Here is a 19,053-nt window from a genome sequence, read left to right on the forward strand (position 1 = left end):
GCGGCGCGGCTCGGCTCGGCTCGGCGCGCCGCTTTCTGAGGGCTGAGAGGTCTTCTGTTTTCCTCGGGCGAAACAGCCCTCGGCTTCCCCTGGCTCCCTGCGTGAATAAAACAGCCTTCAGGAGTCAGCTGTCTAGGCTGGCATTACAAGAACTATCTGTGAGGGACGTGAGGCTTCCTCCAGCTGCTCTTGTTTAATCTCCGAGACTCATGAGAGCTGTAATTATTTCTCATTTTTCTAATCTTAGTATTTTATACAATTTATGTTCCTCAGTGATTACCGTATTAGCTGTCTTTGTTACTATTTGCTCAAAGTCTTATAAGTTATTGAGACTATCCTTAGGTAACTTCTGGAAAAAATGCTTAAGTTTTGCCAAACTTACACTCCCTGTTACAACTCATGAGAACCTGAGAGAAAAAATACTGATTTAAACTATGACGATTTTCTTTTAACAAAGCAATAATTGAAAGCGAACTTGGCACTTTCTTCTTCAGTTACATGAGCAGAATTTATATCAGAAAGTTCTCAAATTTCTTCCTTTGGATTCTCCTTCTGTTTTCTTTTGAGGTGGGGGGAGATGCTCCTGTTTGCTTGGTTTGGGTCACAATTTTTATTGTTCAAACTCCCTGAAATCATACATGCTTTAGAAGCTGTGAAATAAAGAGAACTGGTTCCATTTCTTTAAAACAATTTCCCTTATGACTGAAGCTAAAAATTGACTTTGTATCTTCAAATATCTACATATAAAATCACTCACTCCACCTTCAGAGCTCTTTCTACACAACGTTTTCTGAAAATACACTTTTTTTACACGCAACAATGCTTCAGAGCAAAAAGACATAGTAGGAGTGCAAGTACTTGATGGAGGGTGTAGAGGGGAAACAGGAGATGGGGGAACATGAAAAATCAGTTCTAATTTGTCGTCTGTATTTGCAGGTTTGCAGATCAACATGTTTCTAGGAAACTGCTTCAAGTAGAAGTCTGGAGAATATTCTCAACCGCTTTAGGAAAAGAGGTAACGTTTCTGGAAACAACTAGTAGATCAGAAGAATGATGCTAAGCAGCTCAAAATGGTTTATTAAGGCTCTTCTCTAACATCATAAGAATGTCTGTATATGACATTAAATACATGAAAACTAAGAGAGACGGCTTAGCTGTAAACAATTTATGACAGTCAGCTGACTGCCAAAGTGATTAGCCCATTTTGTTTGCTACTCAGCTTTATCTACTTTATCTTCTCTTCATGCTTCAGAACAGTTTTCCTCTCTAACTTCTCTGATCAAATCTTTCTCATGTAGCTCCCTTTTAATTTTTCAGCCTAATGGCTTTTTGCAGCAGGCCCGTCTGAAGCAGAACCGTTCTGCTAAGCTTGGAATAGCCCTCTGAAGATGACTGCTAGCAACCGTCCCCTTCAACAAAAAATTTATAGCTCCCCCCCACAGTAATGCAAGACAAAAAGCACCTAAATTTTAATACAAAGTTAGTTAGTTTAATACAAAGTTTAATACTAGCTGAACCTGAGTTGCTGCATGTTCTCTTTGTGTGTGTGTGTGTGTGTGTGTGTGTGTGTGTGTGTTTTATCTACAAAGGAGAATTTTATCTTATTCAGCTGGGAAAGAATTAACAAAAACAGAGGGAAAAGGAGGTGCAGTTGAAATATGAATAAGCAATCCAAAACTGCTAAGATTTACTCCTCCCTATTTAGTTTAATAAGCAATATAATTTTGATCTCATTACCTGACATTTTAGGATTCTATTAGTATGAAGGCTTTTTTTAAGTAAAATTATTTTTAAACCCAGGCAGCTGACACAATTGCATGAGGGACAGGTGGCCTACTTAAAAAAAAATGACTGCTGTTATCACCTGAATGTAAATTCAGTATGAAACATACGGTGAGAACTATCACACTAACCTCCTATCTAGTCTGCCGTACTGGCTCTGACAGTAGGCACTCTGAGAAGCCTTAGAAGAGACACAATGACAGTATCAGTAAAAGCTGGGAAACAGCTAGAAAGGCGTTATCTTTCTCGTTCTAGCTGCTGATCTGCTTATCCGTCCAAAGCGCTGGGTTTTCTTTTTTTTTTTTTTCTGGGTAGCATAACGGGAGATGCTTTTTCTTCTTTTAAATAAAAAACTCCAGCAACCAACAGGTCGTGCTTAATAAAGTTATATACTGAACACCAAAAGATTGCTGCCCCTGGGGCAAAATTTGTATATACAGTTGATGCTCCTCAAATATGTAAGGAGATCTTAACACGATCTGCAAGATCTGAAAAGATTTGAGGAAAAATACTAGAGGGTATTCAGTCTTAAATGAAAAATTAATATTACTTTGGGGCAGACTGTAGAATAAAATCTGACTGTGAAATACAAGTTAAAGACATCCTGACAGAAAGGTATCCTTCAAGTAAGGGAGTGAGTCATGAACCTCAGAGATCTGAAAAAGCAAAAGACAGAGCTGACTCATGTATCAGTTCTGAATTTCCAATCTGATATACTTCTTTCGATATTTTGCATATTAGCAGGGCTTTATCATCTCTCCTTTTTCAGATGGCTCAAAAGATACATGAGTTTGGAGAAAAGATGCATGTAGACCCTTTCTTCCCCATGTATTTGAAATGTATCCAGAAGTAATCCTGGGCTTATTCTTATGTGGTAGCAAAACGGCCTAGCTTTGCTTACTGGAAGTCAGGGCAAAGATATTTGGCACAAAGACCCCATTTGAGGAAAAAGTTGATTGATGAATGACTTTTTAGACTGAAAAAGTACTTCCTGAGAAATCTGTATGCCAATTTGTATGTATCATCACAGAGATGTGACTAGATGGCTTACAATGGGCATGAAGCCAAAATAAAGGAATCTGGGTAGTGTGACGTCCTGCCAAATGTACATCTACTGTGGTAAAAATGTGTTCTAAAGTGTCTTGTCCTTTGATTCACATTTTTTTAATTGATTTGGAGGGGGATGCAGAAAGGGTCAGTCATAATACATGGAGAAGGCTTCTTGCTATAATCTGATGAGAAAAAAAACAGAAGAGTAAAGTATCTTGAGGAGAGGGAGCAGATCTCAGACGAGATGAGGAGGCTGACAGTCTTCTATGAAATGTCTCAGTGGAAATCACCATAGCATAATCTTGACTTTAGGTACTACAACTGTGTATGTAGGGAGACCTAGATATCTTCACTGCTAAGGAGATTCTTGTTCTGCTCATGTAACTACACAAGGAGTGATAAATATAGATGTCTCCAAGGTTGCACACATTAGGGAAGGCAATAGAAAGTAAGGTGGCAATGGAAGATTGAGTATTCTACAATCTGAAGGTGATAGGACTCTTGTATCTAGTAGGAATATAATCAACTCTGGTTAATTATCTGCTGAGCTAAACTGGCATTGTGCCAGTTCACAGATATGCATAAAAATATATAAGTATGAAAAGATCTGCAGTGCAGGTAGATTTTGAAGAAGGAACCAGAAATATGGAACTAGAAATCTGATGTTTCTTAGCTTCCTCTCATAATATGAAGAAAGGCAGAGAGTATTGCGCTTTGGCTGGAGACTAGTGCTCGTTTCTGAGTCAGCAATAACTAAGCGACTTGTGGAAACACTGCTGATCACATAATTGCTATGAGAACACATTGCTATGTGCTGGGATCCACAGCCCTGGCAATAATATCCCTAGTGAGTTACTGACCAAACATGATTCACGAAGAGAAGAATCTTTTACAACATGCTTCCCTGAACAAAAAGTATCCTCTGTTGATCACCTGACAGATCTAATGTCAGGCAAGCATTTTTCTAGTCCATCTGGAAAAAAGCCTACAATACTTGTGGTCTTTTATAAGGGCCAAAAGGCACTGTAAATATCCAGTATGCCCTGCACTGCTCTCTCACTCAAATCTCTTATTCTTACTCTGTTCAGTACTTGGATTTTCTAAACATTATTTTTAAATTGTATTTATTTCTTTTCAAAAATGCTGAGCAAAAGGCCAATCAGAATAACAAAACAATAATTATTTCAACAACGACGAACTATGCTGTAGTGGGCAGTCATTGCTAAACTGGATATCGTAGCTGTAGAAAGTGAAAAAGGAGAGTCATTTAGGACTCTCTTCTTCTACGCCCTTCTTCTGGGGCTTGGGACAAATGCAGGCTGTGTGACACAATTTACAATACAGTGAAAATATGTTTTCACGTTGCCTGAGAGCCTCAGCTGGAGTCTACAACTAACTTCCATATTCCTGAAGACTTCATGCTGCAGCAATTATGAAAGTTAGTTAAGACTGTATGTAGAGATAGATGTATTTTTATCAGTCTCTTTCAAAATCTCATGTTACTTAATTTAAAATATTTTTCTTTACACATTTACATGTTATTTTGCTGCCCTATGGGGGATAAGGAGAGGAATAAAGCGGAGATCCTCTCTAGTACATGTCTTGGTTGGGTTTCTGATGCCTGTTACAGACAGAAAGATGGGAAAAACAGATTATAGAGCAGGCACAGGATACCTCCTTCTACAGCAGAAAAAATAGAACCTGGGAAGTAAGGTGGAACACAAGTGTTTTGTACTCCTTACATCTCTAGAATTGTTTGGGGATTAACTTCCTTTCAGCCAGAGAGCTCTTGCTTAAGAGATCAAGATCGAACCTACATCGGACATCCAGAGATCAAAAGAACTGGAATGCACCAGTGGCCAATGCTAATCACTTCCATTCCACTCTTTTCCTATACATCACGACAGTCCGCGTGCCGATGAAAACAGCTGGACAGTTATGCAGTTCTTTGATGCTGATGCCAATTCCTAGGACGATTTTTGCTTCTTCTTTGCTTTCTCTTAACCTACCCTAAACTTAAACTCTCTCTTAACTCTCTCTTAACTATTCTCTTCAACTATCTTAAACTCTTTCCTTTTGCTTTCTTTTAAACTATCACAACACCTAAAAGTCATTAGTAGAGTTGTATTTTAGTCCTTATAAAGACTAAAGACTAAAAATCTATGTATGGTAAAAAGGTATAGTGAAGTTTTTGTGCTACTATCCTTCTAATAACACCAGACAGACTAGGGTAGAACAGGGATGCATGCAAATATAGCTGACTGTGACAGCCTGAAAACACCAGACAGACTAGGGTAGAACAGGGATGCATGCAAATATAGCTGACTGTGACAGCCTGAAGAGGTTTAAAGGAAGACTGTAGCATGTTCCTTGGTTTCCAGTTTAATTAATGGAAAAAGGTGGATTGTAGTTCGGATGCATTTGTTCTACTTAGCTAAGTTTCCCTTGAGAGTTGCGTCTTGCCTCATGGCCTAAACTCAAGCAGTGAGCACAGCCTGTTAAGAAGCTGTCCCATTCAGTGCCAGGGTTAGCTGCAAACGGAATCAGAATCATTCAGGGAGGAAGGGACCTCCAGAGGCCACATAGTGCAACCCCCTCTTCAATGCAGGGTCAATGCTGAATTCAGGCTGGGCTGCCCAGGGCTTTGTCCAGCTGGGTCTTGAAAATTCTGGAGGATGGAGATTATACCACCTCCCTGGGAAACCTGCTCCAATGCTTAATTATCCTCATAGTGAAAACTGTTTTCCGTACACCCAGTTGGAACTACCCTTTCTCAATTTCTGACTGTTGTCTCTCATTGTCTCGCCCTGCCCCTCCGTAGGGAGCCTGGCCTTGTCCGCTTGGTAACCTTCAGTTAAGTACTGGAAGGCTGCTCCCACGTCTGCACTAAGCCTTCTCCTCTGACACACTTATTCTCTACTCTAACTGACCAGCTAGTTAAATTTTGTAAAGTGTTTGAGGATTAAAAGTTTCTGTAATAATGTAAATCCATGAGGTTCTGCAGGTCACTGACAAAATCCTAGAAATTCTACTTTATTTCTACATGGTAAAATATTCTGAAATATTTTTGGGGTATTTTATTTTTTAAAAAGAAATCCAGAATAACTTTATTTCAATCCTTAGGACACAAGTAGGCCTGGAGGTGATGGGTCATAAACTCCAACTTTTTCTTTGTATTTACTTAGGAAGAAGTTTCCAAAATCAAATGAAAGAAAGCCCTAAAGCCTTTCTTCGGTAATTTGTGATTAAGCATGAAAAAGGTTGAGGCCCACAGCCATTTCTAAAATGTGAGATTGAAAATTACTACTTACATCTTATTTATCTAGAATAGAAAGCTATAGAATAAAATATTTGTCTCGCTGGCTTTTCAGTATGTGAGAAGCTTTAACTCTGACCAATGGCAGAATCCAAGCCAGTCATGAATTACCAAACTCTAGGTCTTGAGGCATATACGTTATATGACTGCTTCTCTTCTATTCAACTTTGCTATAACTTTCCCTGTTCATTATTATTTTAATCATTCTCTTCTGTTACTCCTTCCTCACACTTAGCAACATTTCTGATGGCTGCAGTGCTTTCTGTATATTCTCCCTTGCATTCAAGGTTTGTATGACCTGCCTTCTGTTCTTTATATGATTCCCAAATGTTTTAGGTGACAAAGAAGTTTGGAATTTGAAGATTAATAATTTAAACACTTAGATCAGTAAGACAATAAAGATATGTATACATAAGTTTAATATTTTCCACCCTATTTGAAATAATAATATGTAATGGATGTGGAGTTGATTCTTCCATAGATTTGATTATTAGTAATATAATACTCAGTATTTCTCATCTATATGCCTCCAGGATTTTTTTTTAGAATGGAAGGCATGTATAATTATCCAAATTATCAGATAAAAACAGGATTGAGCAGTGATGGCTTTTCCGAGGTTCAGTTGCACATCAGTAACAGGATAAAGGTTCCTGACTTTAGCTCATTGATCCATATGCTGGAAGCAGACTTCCCATGACTTTCTACCAGTGGGAAGTCTAGGGCGTCCACAATAAATAAATCTTGGAAATTTGAAATAATCCCAGAATGTAGGTATATTAGTGGTAGGGGGAGTGGGTGTGTGCACACATACACAGATGCAAGACACATTAGGCTTCTGGTATAGAAAATCTTAGAAGGAACCTCAGAATCACAAAGTGCTAGAAAAATCCTTGTAACATGGCTGCATATTGTAACATTGTTCCAGAAATGCTACACAGGGAAAGAAGGCCACCTAAGCCTAGTGTTAAACTAAGTTTTGTTAGCCTGCCAAAAAGAAAACTGTGCAGAAGATAGGGAACACTGTAAATCTAGTGTTTATCTTGGGTTGTTTAAATAGAAGACTGGGATTCTATTTCCAGCTTTGCATTGTGATGTTGGGTAAGCTGCTTTTAGCTAAATTTTATGAGTTGTCACTGTTTTTGAGGACCCAGTTACAAGGGACCTGAAACCAGCCCCTTCTATCAAATATTTTTGGCGTTTGGGACCGTATTTTGACACCCCCAGATAAGTTCACAGATATATTTGGAGAAAAAATAAAACAGACACCCCCCCCCCCAAATTTTCCTTCCCATTTCTCTGCCTATTTTTTGAATAACTTTGAGATCGTCACTTAAAAGTGAAAACCTTCCAGAAACCTGACTGTATGTCTGCACTTGGGTTACTGAGTATAAGTGAAAAGTTAAGGTTGTCTGTATATATTTACAGGCTTTCCAGGGTTTTGCTTGCATGATTATATTCTAAATAGCTTGTTCTTCTGTACTGGTATATTGCTTTTATTGTTCCAGCTTTTGTGTTAGTTGTAATCGTTTTATCTGTTGGAAATCCTCTTGTCAGTCAACAGAAATTAACTCTGTAAGAGAAATTGCAGGGACCTCTATATGTTTCAGTAATAGATCCCATACAGTTTCTAAAAAGAAAAACCTTGACATGCCTCCTACTAAACACAAATTACATCAGTAGTAGTAATGGGACCAATATGGACTAAAATACTGTTTCTTTAACTATTTAAATATTTCATAGGTTTCTATCTGAAAACTTGTACTGTACAGGGGTTTGTGTGTATTTCCTAAAATTAGACTGACAGAAGCAATGAAAAAACAGATTCACCTTGCTAATGACCTCTGTTTTTTGGCAAGATAATAAGTGAGGAAAAGAGAAGATCTGTTCTTACCATAAACAGGAAAAGAGGCTTTATAGCAGCAGCATTTGCTAGCACCTCTAAAATTAACTCTGGGCCAAGCTCTGCATGACAAATGCCTTTTTTAGAGTTAATACAGAGCAACTCAGCCTATAAACACATTAAAAAATACATTTCAAACAAGTCAGTCTGGGAACTAAGTTTTAAAATAGTACAAGTGGAAACAAAAACATAAATTTCTACTGAGTGTTCATTTTCTATTCTGAATTTTCTGGCCTACAGTATTTCCGCCTCCTTCCTATGATTGAAACAAAGTAATTTAGGGCACAAACAGATAACTATAAATCATAGCAGAGTTTAGGTTAGAAGGCACCTCTGGAGGTCATGCAGTGCAACCCTTTATCAAAGCACAACTAAATGCAAAGCTGTATCAGGTTGCTCAGGGCCTTGTCCCGTCAAGTTTTGAACATCTCCAAGCATATAGATTCCACAGCTTCCTTGGTCAAGAAGTTCCAGCCCTTAACAACCTGTTTGGAACATTTTTCACCTTTGGTCTTTCCCCCTTTTACTTCTAACAATCACCACTCGTAATCATCACCGGAAAATTCCAGTGTGAAGTAAAAATTATTTTATAACACCTTCCATAGTATTTTACACAAACCCATTCTACTAAACACTGCAGCAAGCCAGGAATGTACATATGGTCAGTTATTGCATTTTTGCTGAATAAGCAGTAAATCCCTTAGACCACACTAACCAATGCCAAATCTTTACTAACTGTCAGATCAAAACATTAATCACTTTTGATCATAACCTTATTTGTATTAGACAGTGTGAACAAATGACTGTCAGGTAGCTGAAGCTGAGGAAACAACTGTGATAGTTTCAACATTTTATAACTGATTTGCTTTCTTATTAAAAGTGAAAATATTTGTTTGGATTCTAAGCCTTCCTGAAGTGGATATACAACAAACGCCACAAAAAAATGTTAACACATAGAAAAAACAGAACTGAAAGCAGGTGTACACAAAACTAACTGTATACACTTCGTGTATATTTTGCATAACATGTCAAGTGCAGAAAATAGTACAGGTAGGAAAAGGCGATTTAACTTGATCAGTTTTAAAGTAATTTATTACCTTATATATGTGACCAATAAGGAAGTTTGCTGGGTTTGATTCTCTCAAGTTTTGTCAATTTCCGGAGACAGTCACATCCCTACGAAGTGGATGCAACATAGTGGTAAAAATGCTTTTATTCTGAAGGAGAAGCATTCTATACCCTCAATTAAATTTGACATTAATACAGTTTCCCTGATGCCAAAGCCAATTAAATAGGTTCCTGCCCACCCGCCATTCATTCTTACCTAAGTGCTACCATTTAGTGTTTCCTTTCTTGTACCAGTACAACTATTTGTGGCTGTCCTGTAAACCAGTTCAGTGAAATGACCCAAGTTAAAAAAAACTTTTAAACTGGATTTACTAATAGTAGGGTATAAGAAGAACATTGTCTTCAGACCACATTCTCTTTCTGAGAGAGCGATTGATAACAGTGGGTAAAAATGAAGGAATAATGAAGCTCTTTTCTTTAATAAATTGAGGCTACTTCTTGTGCCATCCAAGCTAAGCTAAGTTCACACAGAGAAGATTATCTGCAGAGAACAAGAAACATTCCCAGTGCTAGTGTCTGTATAAAGTTTCCACTTTTTTTTTTTCTAAATTATCAACTTCTTCAGTATTGACTAATATTAAGACTTCAGTCTTTACCCTCTTTCTTCCTTTTCTGTTCTCCTGAGCTCACAAGTAGCGTTCAGGTGCTTTTGTGCTACATGACGTTCTTCTGATAGAAACTGCCACAAAAGCATGTCCGTTAGGGTTTAGGATGCTATAGCCCACTTCTAAAGCTCAGCTAACATTAGGACTGCATTTTGAAGAAGTATCCAGAAGTTTGCTAAGCATTAGAGATATGCTGTGCCATAATGCCTAAAAACATGGTTTCCTGAGCTGCAAATCTGCTTGTATTGATATTGAAACACAGAGCATAGTATTTTAGAACAAAATTGGGTAATAATTTGTAACTAAGTATAAGCACTGCAAACAGAGGAGGGAAATCAAATATGAAAAGATCAAAATACATAGACACAAACAAATCCAACTTCAAGAGAACTGAAAGATCTGTCAGTGTTCTGTACAAGAATTGCCAATTCACCTAATGATGGTTTCCCTATTTTTCTTTCTTATACCACTGCAATTAGAAAACGTAAGCAATTGTTTATCCTTGATACTCAAAGAACAATACTCAACAAGCTTATATGCAGTGTATTTAACTATCCTGGTAGAAGGTGGTTTAGCACACTACAGTGGTAGAGATCATCAATACACTTTGTTATAACTCAAGTGAAATAGAAGGAACTTCATGAAGACCTAACAGACTATGGCAGCGTGAGCTGAAGACTCTTCTAGTCTTATCACATCTAGTCTTTATGAATGTTCACAGCTGTGCTGTGCAACATCAAAAGATAAAAGTTTCTGCTCTGTCCTTAGGACAGGAGTTTCTACTAGGAGTTTCTGTGGTACGTGCACTGCTGTTGGTCAGTAAGCTCCTTCAAAATGATACATAATCAAGCAAAGGGACAAGAGCTGCCACTGCCAGCGGTGGCCCTGCTATCACTGCTGCTGTTGCCATAGCTACTGGTATCTCCAAACCTCTAAGAGTGAAAAGTTAGTTAACTAATACTTTCCAAAGCCATGTGCTTTTCTGTTGATACTGCAAACAAAACTGAACTATTCACGGTGAAGAGAAGACAGGTTGGGCTTTTTTATTTTTCTGTTCACTATGCTAGTGGGAATGGGGAGAGGCAAAACTGACAAATGATTCTGAAGGATATTTGTAAGTTTTGAAGGAAAAAGTACAAATTAGACACTTCATTAGATCCTAGAAATAGCCTTGCATACTAACTCTCTAGGTTTTAAGACCCTGCATCCTACTGCTGAGTCATTCTAATATTACACAGAAGAACACCCACTCATAAGGGCAGTTGGGTGATATTAGTTTTAACGCAGAGAATCTCCTTGGAACAAAAGGAGTAGAGGAACGTGGAGGAAAGCAGCCAAGGTCAAATGGAAGTGTAGGTGCATATTACTTTATTATTTAAATTTTAATAATAATAGGCAGACCTAGGAAAGGGTAAGTTTGTATAATACTCCAAATAACCACATATTGGACATTATACAAATTGTTTACCCTAAGGGTAAATCCCGTGTTATTTCATCACTGAAAACAAGTTTGCAAATAAAGAACTAGCAAAATCTGTCAGACTTGCAGTTTGGCAAAATGTATGGGTTTGATTATAAACTAACTGTAACGTCTATATATTTATTTTCTCCAAGCTTAAAAAGGTCATAGAAAGATATGTTTTATGGTATTTTGGGAACCAGGCAAATCTTGGCTATGATGTTATCTTGTATTGGTGGGTGGCAAACTCTGCATATATACATTCTAGAATAAATTTTTGAGGTTTCACAGTAAAAACCATGAATGCTGGGTGTGTGGCTGATGTAATGTACTTTCAGAAGATGTGTTGTTACAGCAACTAACCACTTTACAATGGTCCCTGCACACTTTTTGAAATTAACCAACTAGATTTCAGTGAGCGATCAATGTAAATTCAAATTTTATGCTATATACTGGGGCTGCACCATACTCTGTTCTCCCGAATCTTGTTAATTATGTACATTGTTTCAGTTACATGAGTTACGTCTCAAATGTAGTGCTTTTTGAATCAAGTCCAAATCATGTAGACAGAGCCAAATGTCATCATTCATATCAATATTAATTTTTGAGGCCTAACTGTAACAATATAAAGACTGATCTACATCTTTTTCAGAAGTTAGATGTTCAGAAATAAATGCATTTCTGTGCATTTTTCTAGCTGCAGAGTCAAATCAGTATAGGCCATCTCAATAACTGCATTTCCTGATGTCCAGTTTTCATTTGTGCATAAATGCATAAGTATGACAATGCATATGAAACATCTTGCTACCTCCGTTATGGAAACACAAGCTCTAACTACCAGCATTGCTCTTATTTTAATTTATCTTTTTCTTTCCCAGAAGAAACTTCTAGCAGTCAGGGATTATGGACACAGATTTAAAATGGAAATGAACCCTGGGAAAAGAATAGCTGTAACCGTTGCCTAAACTGAGCATTGAAAAGCAGCTTTTTTTTTGTTGATATCTTACTTTGTAGTTAAAAGAACGATAAAATAACTAAAAATGGCTGTTAGCTCATGAAATAGTGGGTAGCTTGTAAGATTTAAAGAAAATCATCTGTATTAAATTGGTACATACGCTTGCAATTTGTTCTGCAAAAAGAACAGCATAGCATTTTGCAACAGCTGGCACATACAGTAGTGAGTATGTTTTATATCTGTATTGATCCTTTGTGGTGTCTTGTAAAAGAAGCCTATAAATTATTAATGTCTAAGGCAAATTAGATATTAGGAAAAAACCTTTACTGAAATCCATTTTAAGGGCACCAGAATTGTGATGTCAGCTGGCTTAGCTATAGTGATTTCTAACAATCATTTGGTTGCTAATAATATTTCACCCATCACGTAAAAACTACTTTCAGCCACTGAATATAAAAACACTGGTGCAAAGTAAGTTCCGATGACAGGCCTCAGAAGGCACCTTAATGGGATATCTGTTTGCCCCAGAAGTGCTAGCCTGCTTATATTGTTTCAGGGCAGGAAAGAAACCCACATGGATATTAAATGAACAATCCTAACGGCTTGAGACTAGCACTCTTCAACACACTGAATAGTGTTTGACCACATGTAGAGTACCCTGAATTGGGGCTGCGCTGTAAAGCAACTTAGTGAATACTACGATCCAGGTTTGCAGTTTTCAAGGGGAATGAAACCAGGCCTTAAATGGGTTGTAAGAGACTAGTGTAGCATATGCAGGGTAATTCTGAAGAAATTAACAGCACATCAGTGAAGATGCAATTGGGAAGGATTTTCAAAAGTGGTTAGGCATTTTCAGTACTGGGGTATTCATCCTGGAACTATTAAAGGGTTCTGATTTTCAAGAGGTAGATGCTTGGCTCCCTTTTAGGATCCCACCTCTTTCAGCTGGGCACTGTAAAACAGTACTGGCCAAAGTCACTAGTCTTCTTGGACTCCTCAGTTTAGCAGTGCAGGAACTAAAATAACTCCATAAAGTGACTATCTGAATAATTAGATATAAATTTGTAAACATCTTGTTTATAGAAAACATAAATATAAGAAGGAGCAATATTCATTGGATTCACTGATAATTATTCCTCTGTCCTGATAATGTGGAGTACTTGAGTATTGGGGAAGGAAAGATACTGATAGCTATACGCTAGGAATAAGCATCTGTTACAATCTTACACCTTGGACTAACTGATTACTACACTGACATTCATACATAACTGGTATACATATATTCTTTTCTTTTTATTTCTTGTACGTTCCTAGGCCAGTCATGCTAGGCACTGTGCAGCTGACAGGTATAGCTATGCTGTCTTCTTAGGCTGAGGTCATTCCTGAGCAGCATATAAACTAGCTAGCTACTGCAACTGTTGTAGCACAAGAGCTCATTGCCAGCAAGTTGTCCAAATATTTACCTACCTTTACAGGCAGATTTTACAGCTGACACTGAACTGCACACTGCCATGGCTACAACTGCTTCCAATAGCTGAGTTAGTTTGTTTGAATCTAGCTCTAGTTTCTCTTCAAACACCACAGACATAACTTCACAGTTCTTCAAAGTATATGGCTTGAGTTACCAATATATATTTTTTTCCTTTTTTTGTTTACCTTCTCTAGCATATAGGATGTTAGTGGAGCAGGCTAACTATATCAGCAAAGTCAAAAAAGCTTACATGTAAAGCACAATTACCCCGTGACAACTGTGAAGGGATTATATGCTAAAGCATGTAAAACCAGCTGTATTTAAAGGTGTTTCTCAAAATGCCTTAACACCATTAACTTCTCAGGAAATGTCAATGCATTCCAAGATTTCAATTTGTGTTATGGAGAGCCCTTTAGAGTTTAGAGTCTGCAAGTAAAACCTGCATTGTTTTTTTTTTTTTACTTTCTCGTTAGATGTTGCTTCAGATTTAGCATAGCCTTTCCTATTGCTTTAAAATATTACAAATCATGTTGCTACAATTACAATTGTGCTAAAACACAATTGTGCTAAATTACAATTGTGCTACAATTGTGGTAAAAGGATTACAGGCTGGAAAATGGAGTTCAGCTTTAGACTGTTTGATTTCAGTATACTACTCTGTACCAAATCCAAATATGCATGTATTTACTCAACCTCCATTTTAGTGCAGCCTATCCAGAAAGACCTGTAAAGAGGCAGGAGACCAATAAAATGTATTTTAATGATTATAGTACAAACCCAACTGTTTTTCAGTTGTCCCACAAATTCTCCTATAACTTGCCTTTCATTCAGATAGATCATATGTATTAAGATAAAAATAGATCTAGCCTATTAAAATAGATATGGTTTATCATTTGACTTAAATGTCTTATTGCAAACTTCCCTTGGATTGTCTGATTCCACAGACTCTTGACTATAACCTCCTGAATATTTAAATATTATTTATTATTCAGTATTAATATATGCATACACATTCATGTAGCTAACTGTTGAAGGATTAATTTTTTTCTAAAGCTGTGCTCCAAAATTGTTAATCTTTATAAGAAAGAGATGCAGACAAGTATCTGTTTCAGACTATGAAATTCATCTTGTCTAGTTTGGCTTCCTAAAACTTCAGTATTTACTGTAAGTCGTGCAGGCTTTCTTTAGCCAAAAGATATAATTTAATGCACTCCATCCAAAAGTAGCTTGGATAAATCTTTCACTTCTCTTTCTTGTAGCTATAGAAGTAGACTAGACAAGCTAGTTTAGTTTAGATACGTAACCTTTAGACAACAAAGGTTAAATGAGATGAATCCCACTCCATTAGACAGATTTGAATTCTCTGAAGAACGTGTTAAATGTAGTTTATTTTCTGTGTCCTGAAAGAGGTACTGAAGTATAGCTTCAAGTTAAAATAATCTAACACTAAAATTAGTTAACGGTGATGACCGCTCTCTCATTTAAAATGTAGTCTGTTTTTTTCCTCACGGCCTCTGGCACCCACTAAATTGTTGGTACTGGGTGGAGTCTCTTATAATCTAGATTGCTGTCAGTGGTACTTTTTTGAAGAAACAAGTCAAAGCATTTCTCTTGACTGTTTTTAAAGTGGTGCAGTCTGCAGATATGCACCATGTTGTGTTTTGGTTGCACTGATGACCATGTTAAGAAGCTTTGAGGCTGGATTAGTATTTGCAGGCGTTTTTACTTGAAATGAGAAATAACAAAAAGCTATCTAACAAGGAACATTCAAAGATACAAGAACAGTATTCCTAAAGCCTTTCTTTCCACTTCATGCAGGGTCTTTCTCCTTTCATTTTTCACTGCTACAGTTATAAAAGTTCCAGTATTCTCCAATTATTTTAGGAAGTGAACTGATATGCAGTATTAATGATATTCCATAATTCCATTAAAACACTGTTGACTGTAACATACATGGTGTAGAGAATGCAATATGATTGGAAAATTCCACTCTGTTCCTTTGAAACTTAGAGCTGAGATGAAAACTGTTATGGTTATGATAATCCTATGGCACATTCACAGATAACCTACACTTAGGCTCTTGCATAATCTCAGCAAGCTACTTGGGTAATTACAGTTGGCTTGGTGGTTTTAACTGTTTTTAGTATTGTTCCCTTGTCTTAAATTACAGAAGAGGCTAATTGTGCGCCCTTTGCTAGCTGCTGAGTTCCTCTGCAGAGGCACTGAACTTCAGGTTAGCGTGCCTACAAATAGTTTCTTTTAAAAAAATGTGTAGCATGTTCGCACAGAACACACTTTACAACAACAGTTATCTCACAGCTTACACCATGTTTGAGGCACATGATCTATCAATGCTGCTACATACCTACCTACATAGCACTAGGATTTTGCATAATTTTTAAATACATGGTATTTTATTGAGGGAGGAATTGTCAAAACTGACAAAAATGAGGTCACCTAGCTCCTAAAATGTTAGGAATAGATTATAATATAGTACTGGAAGATTATTTGCACTAAGAATCACATCCAATGCATAGGAGCTGTTTGATAGAAACACTGGAAAACTACTAATTTCTGTAGACACAACGGCTCAAACAGGCATTACAGACTCAGTGTGGTTTCTACAGTAATTAAAAATATTTTCATTTAATGGCAAAATATTTTTGCTCTTGTTTCAAGAACATACCACTGCAATTCCAGTGTCTTACAGCAAATGTTTTCTTTTAGCTTTTCACAGATCCTAAGCAGCCAAAATACACATGATTTCAGTGGATTCTATTCCATGTTTCCTCTATAAACTAAATGGCTTTCTTATAAATGTAGCAAAGAAGAGAAACTGCATTACATTATTAAGTCCCCTCCTTCTGGAAAAGCGTACCTCTTGTTTCTGAGAAATAAACATCTTGGTCCTTCAGTCAGCACCTGAGACACTCGGATGCATTGAAATAGTCACATAAACTTCAGTAGACCCAACTACATGAGGAGAGATCTCAGATATGACTAACGCTTACTAAGTATAGTGATAACGCTCTGAAGAAAAATCACAATGCAGTATGTTGATCTGAAGTGAGAGTACAATTTTGCTTAGGGTGGGGACTTCATAGAGAACTGCAAAGGTGGTATACAGATTAAATAAAACAAATTAAAACACGCAGTAGTCAATGCAACCTGACAAATTCCTAACACTAAAAAAAAAACAATTGTCTTCAGAATTCATTCAATCAGCTGCATTAATAGAATATGACTTTGGAAGGCATAAGGCAGTATAATCCAGATGATGGAGAACTTAAACATGGAAAGGAAATATTTATAATCCTCAGTACTGGTTTACTATATCATTTGGTTAAATTGGATCATCTGTACCAACTGCTGCCTTCTATGCAATCCGAAATGAGCACAAATACTAATACTGATCTGTCTTCCTTTGTGTTTTGTTTATTTAATAGGATTCACTGTTCAAATTACTTTTTAAAAAAGTTTCTTGCTAGAATCATAAGGAGAACATTCAGTGGGAGGAAAATAATTAAGGAGAAAATAGGTATAAGCGATCAAAGGCTTCCTTTCCCCCCCTCCCCCAAAAGAGATTAAAGCAAATCTTGATTTTATCTTGTAAGTACAAGTCAAAGATATATTGTTAGCATAATTTTGCTTTCATTTAATGTTTATGTAATACAATTAACTTGAAAATACAACTCTCTAACAATATCTGTTTCTATATAGCACACATGGATTTTAAAAACTTGGTGAGGGAGTGGTAGGTGGCTAAGCAAATACACAGAAACCCCAGTGTTGTGTCATGTAACAAACTGTAATAGCACTTCAAAGCTTTGGACAGATTTCCTTATATTATTGGTTTAGGGTGTAGCTGTGTGGAAAACTGCAAATGTTGTCTTTTGGTATTTGCTTTACAACCCTTTGTAATCTTCAGCTATATTCATAGTTTAAACTGGGAAGAAATCAAAATTAGAGAGGCCTGTTTGAGCATCCTTTGTAATCAAGTGTTCTTGCCATTTCTCCTTAAAATAAAAGCAAAGCCTGCATGTTTGGCTGTCCTAGGAGACCACCCGGAGACTTTATAAGTCATGACCTGAAGTGAAACAGGGACATAACTTTGTGGAAAAGCAGGAGTTTCAGGGCAAGGCAGAAAGGAGCCACGGATAAACAAGCTCATTTTTGTGAGGGGGAAGGGGGCTACTAGTTTGTTTCGAATAAGGCGATTTAACTAGAAAGAAGAGGCAAAGGGGGAGTTTTTCTCGGCTAGGGATAATATACTAGTGATCAGTCATTCCTAAGGTGCTGCGATAGCCACTCACTCTTATTTCAGCGGCGCACCGGAGCGGTCCATCCCCACAGCCCACTCCCGGCCAGACGCGGGGCAGAGCTTTCGGGCCTCCGGGCAAGGCCGTGGCGGCCGCCGGCCCCTCCGCCCGCGGCTCCTGCTCTCCTCTCGGGCTGCTCCGCGCCGCGCACGGCTCCCCCGTCCCCCCCGCGGCCGGCTGCTGCCCCAACGGCCGCCCCCAACGGCTGCCCAACGGCCGCGGCGGCGGCGGCGCGGGCCGGGCCCACAGTGCCCTCTGCTGCCCCCCGCGCGCTGCCTCGCCCGCCCAACGGCCGCCCAACGGCCGCCCAACGGCCGCCCGGCACAAACGGCCCGGCGCCGCGGCCTGCGTTTGCGGGATCGGGCGCTTTCTGGTGGTGGCAGACGGACCTCGGCCCGGCACCGGAGCGCCGGGACGGACTCCCAAACAGCGTGTGCCCTGGGGCAGGGGCCCACGGGGCAGGGAGGCCCGGCAGCCCCCAAGAGGCGATGCGAGGCGAGGGGCTGCTTCGGGGTGCTGGCCCAAATGAATTCTGCCTACTCCGGCCGCACGCCCCGGGGAGACAGGAGGAAAGACTGTCCCCACGCCCGACAGGAGGTCGCCTCAGTGCGGGCACGGCTCTTCCACGGGAGGGAATCCAGGTAGCGGCTGCGATGGAGGCAGCGCGCTTACGGAAGTCACTTACAGCCAGAGTTGAGCCTCCCAACAAGCAGGGGCGCCAAAACACGGAGCCCAAAATGGGGTGAAAAATAGGCTACTTTATTTAGACTTTGAAAATTGTTTCCGCCGTAAATAAGATGGCCCAAGAATTGCTTTTAGATTTTGGCTTCCCCCTGTTGTTTCCTTTCCCCCATGCTCCAGGGAAAATTTATAAAAGTTTTTTTATGAGACCAACTGCTCTTGCTGGCGAAAACAGCTAAGCCTTAGGCCAAACAAAACCCTGAGGTGTGTGCAGCTGTGGAAAGGTGTGGTAGGTATGTAAATTACAGGAGCTCCTTCCAATCCTGCCAAACACTCTCCAGCTAAGACTTGAAAGGTGTCACTACCCAGGGAATTCCCCGAGGAAAC

General features: G+C 38.7%; 1 protein-coding gene across 1 annotated transcript in view; it reads right to left on the reverse strand.

The window, feature by feature from the left end:
- SGMS2 (sphingomyelin synthase 2) overlaps positions 1–18,131 on the reverse strand; it is a 60,800-nt gene extending 42,669 nt beyond the window's left edge. Inside the window, exon 1 of the mRNA XM_068941952.1 lies at positions 17,980–18,131. The gene's annotated coding sequence lies outside the window, so the exon portion shown is untranslated. The remainder of the gene's footprint in view (positions 1–17,979) is intronic.
- Between the last annotated feature and the right edge of the window lie 922 nt (positions 18,132–19,053).

This window comes from Struthio camelus, chromosome 4 (genome assembly GCF_040807025.1).
Source record: "Struthio camelus isolate bStrCam1 chromosome 4, bStrCam1.hap1, whole genome shotgun sequence".
Lineage (NCBI taxonomy): Eukaryota > Metazoa > Chordata > Aves > Struthioniformes > Struthionidae > Struthio > Struthio camelus.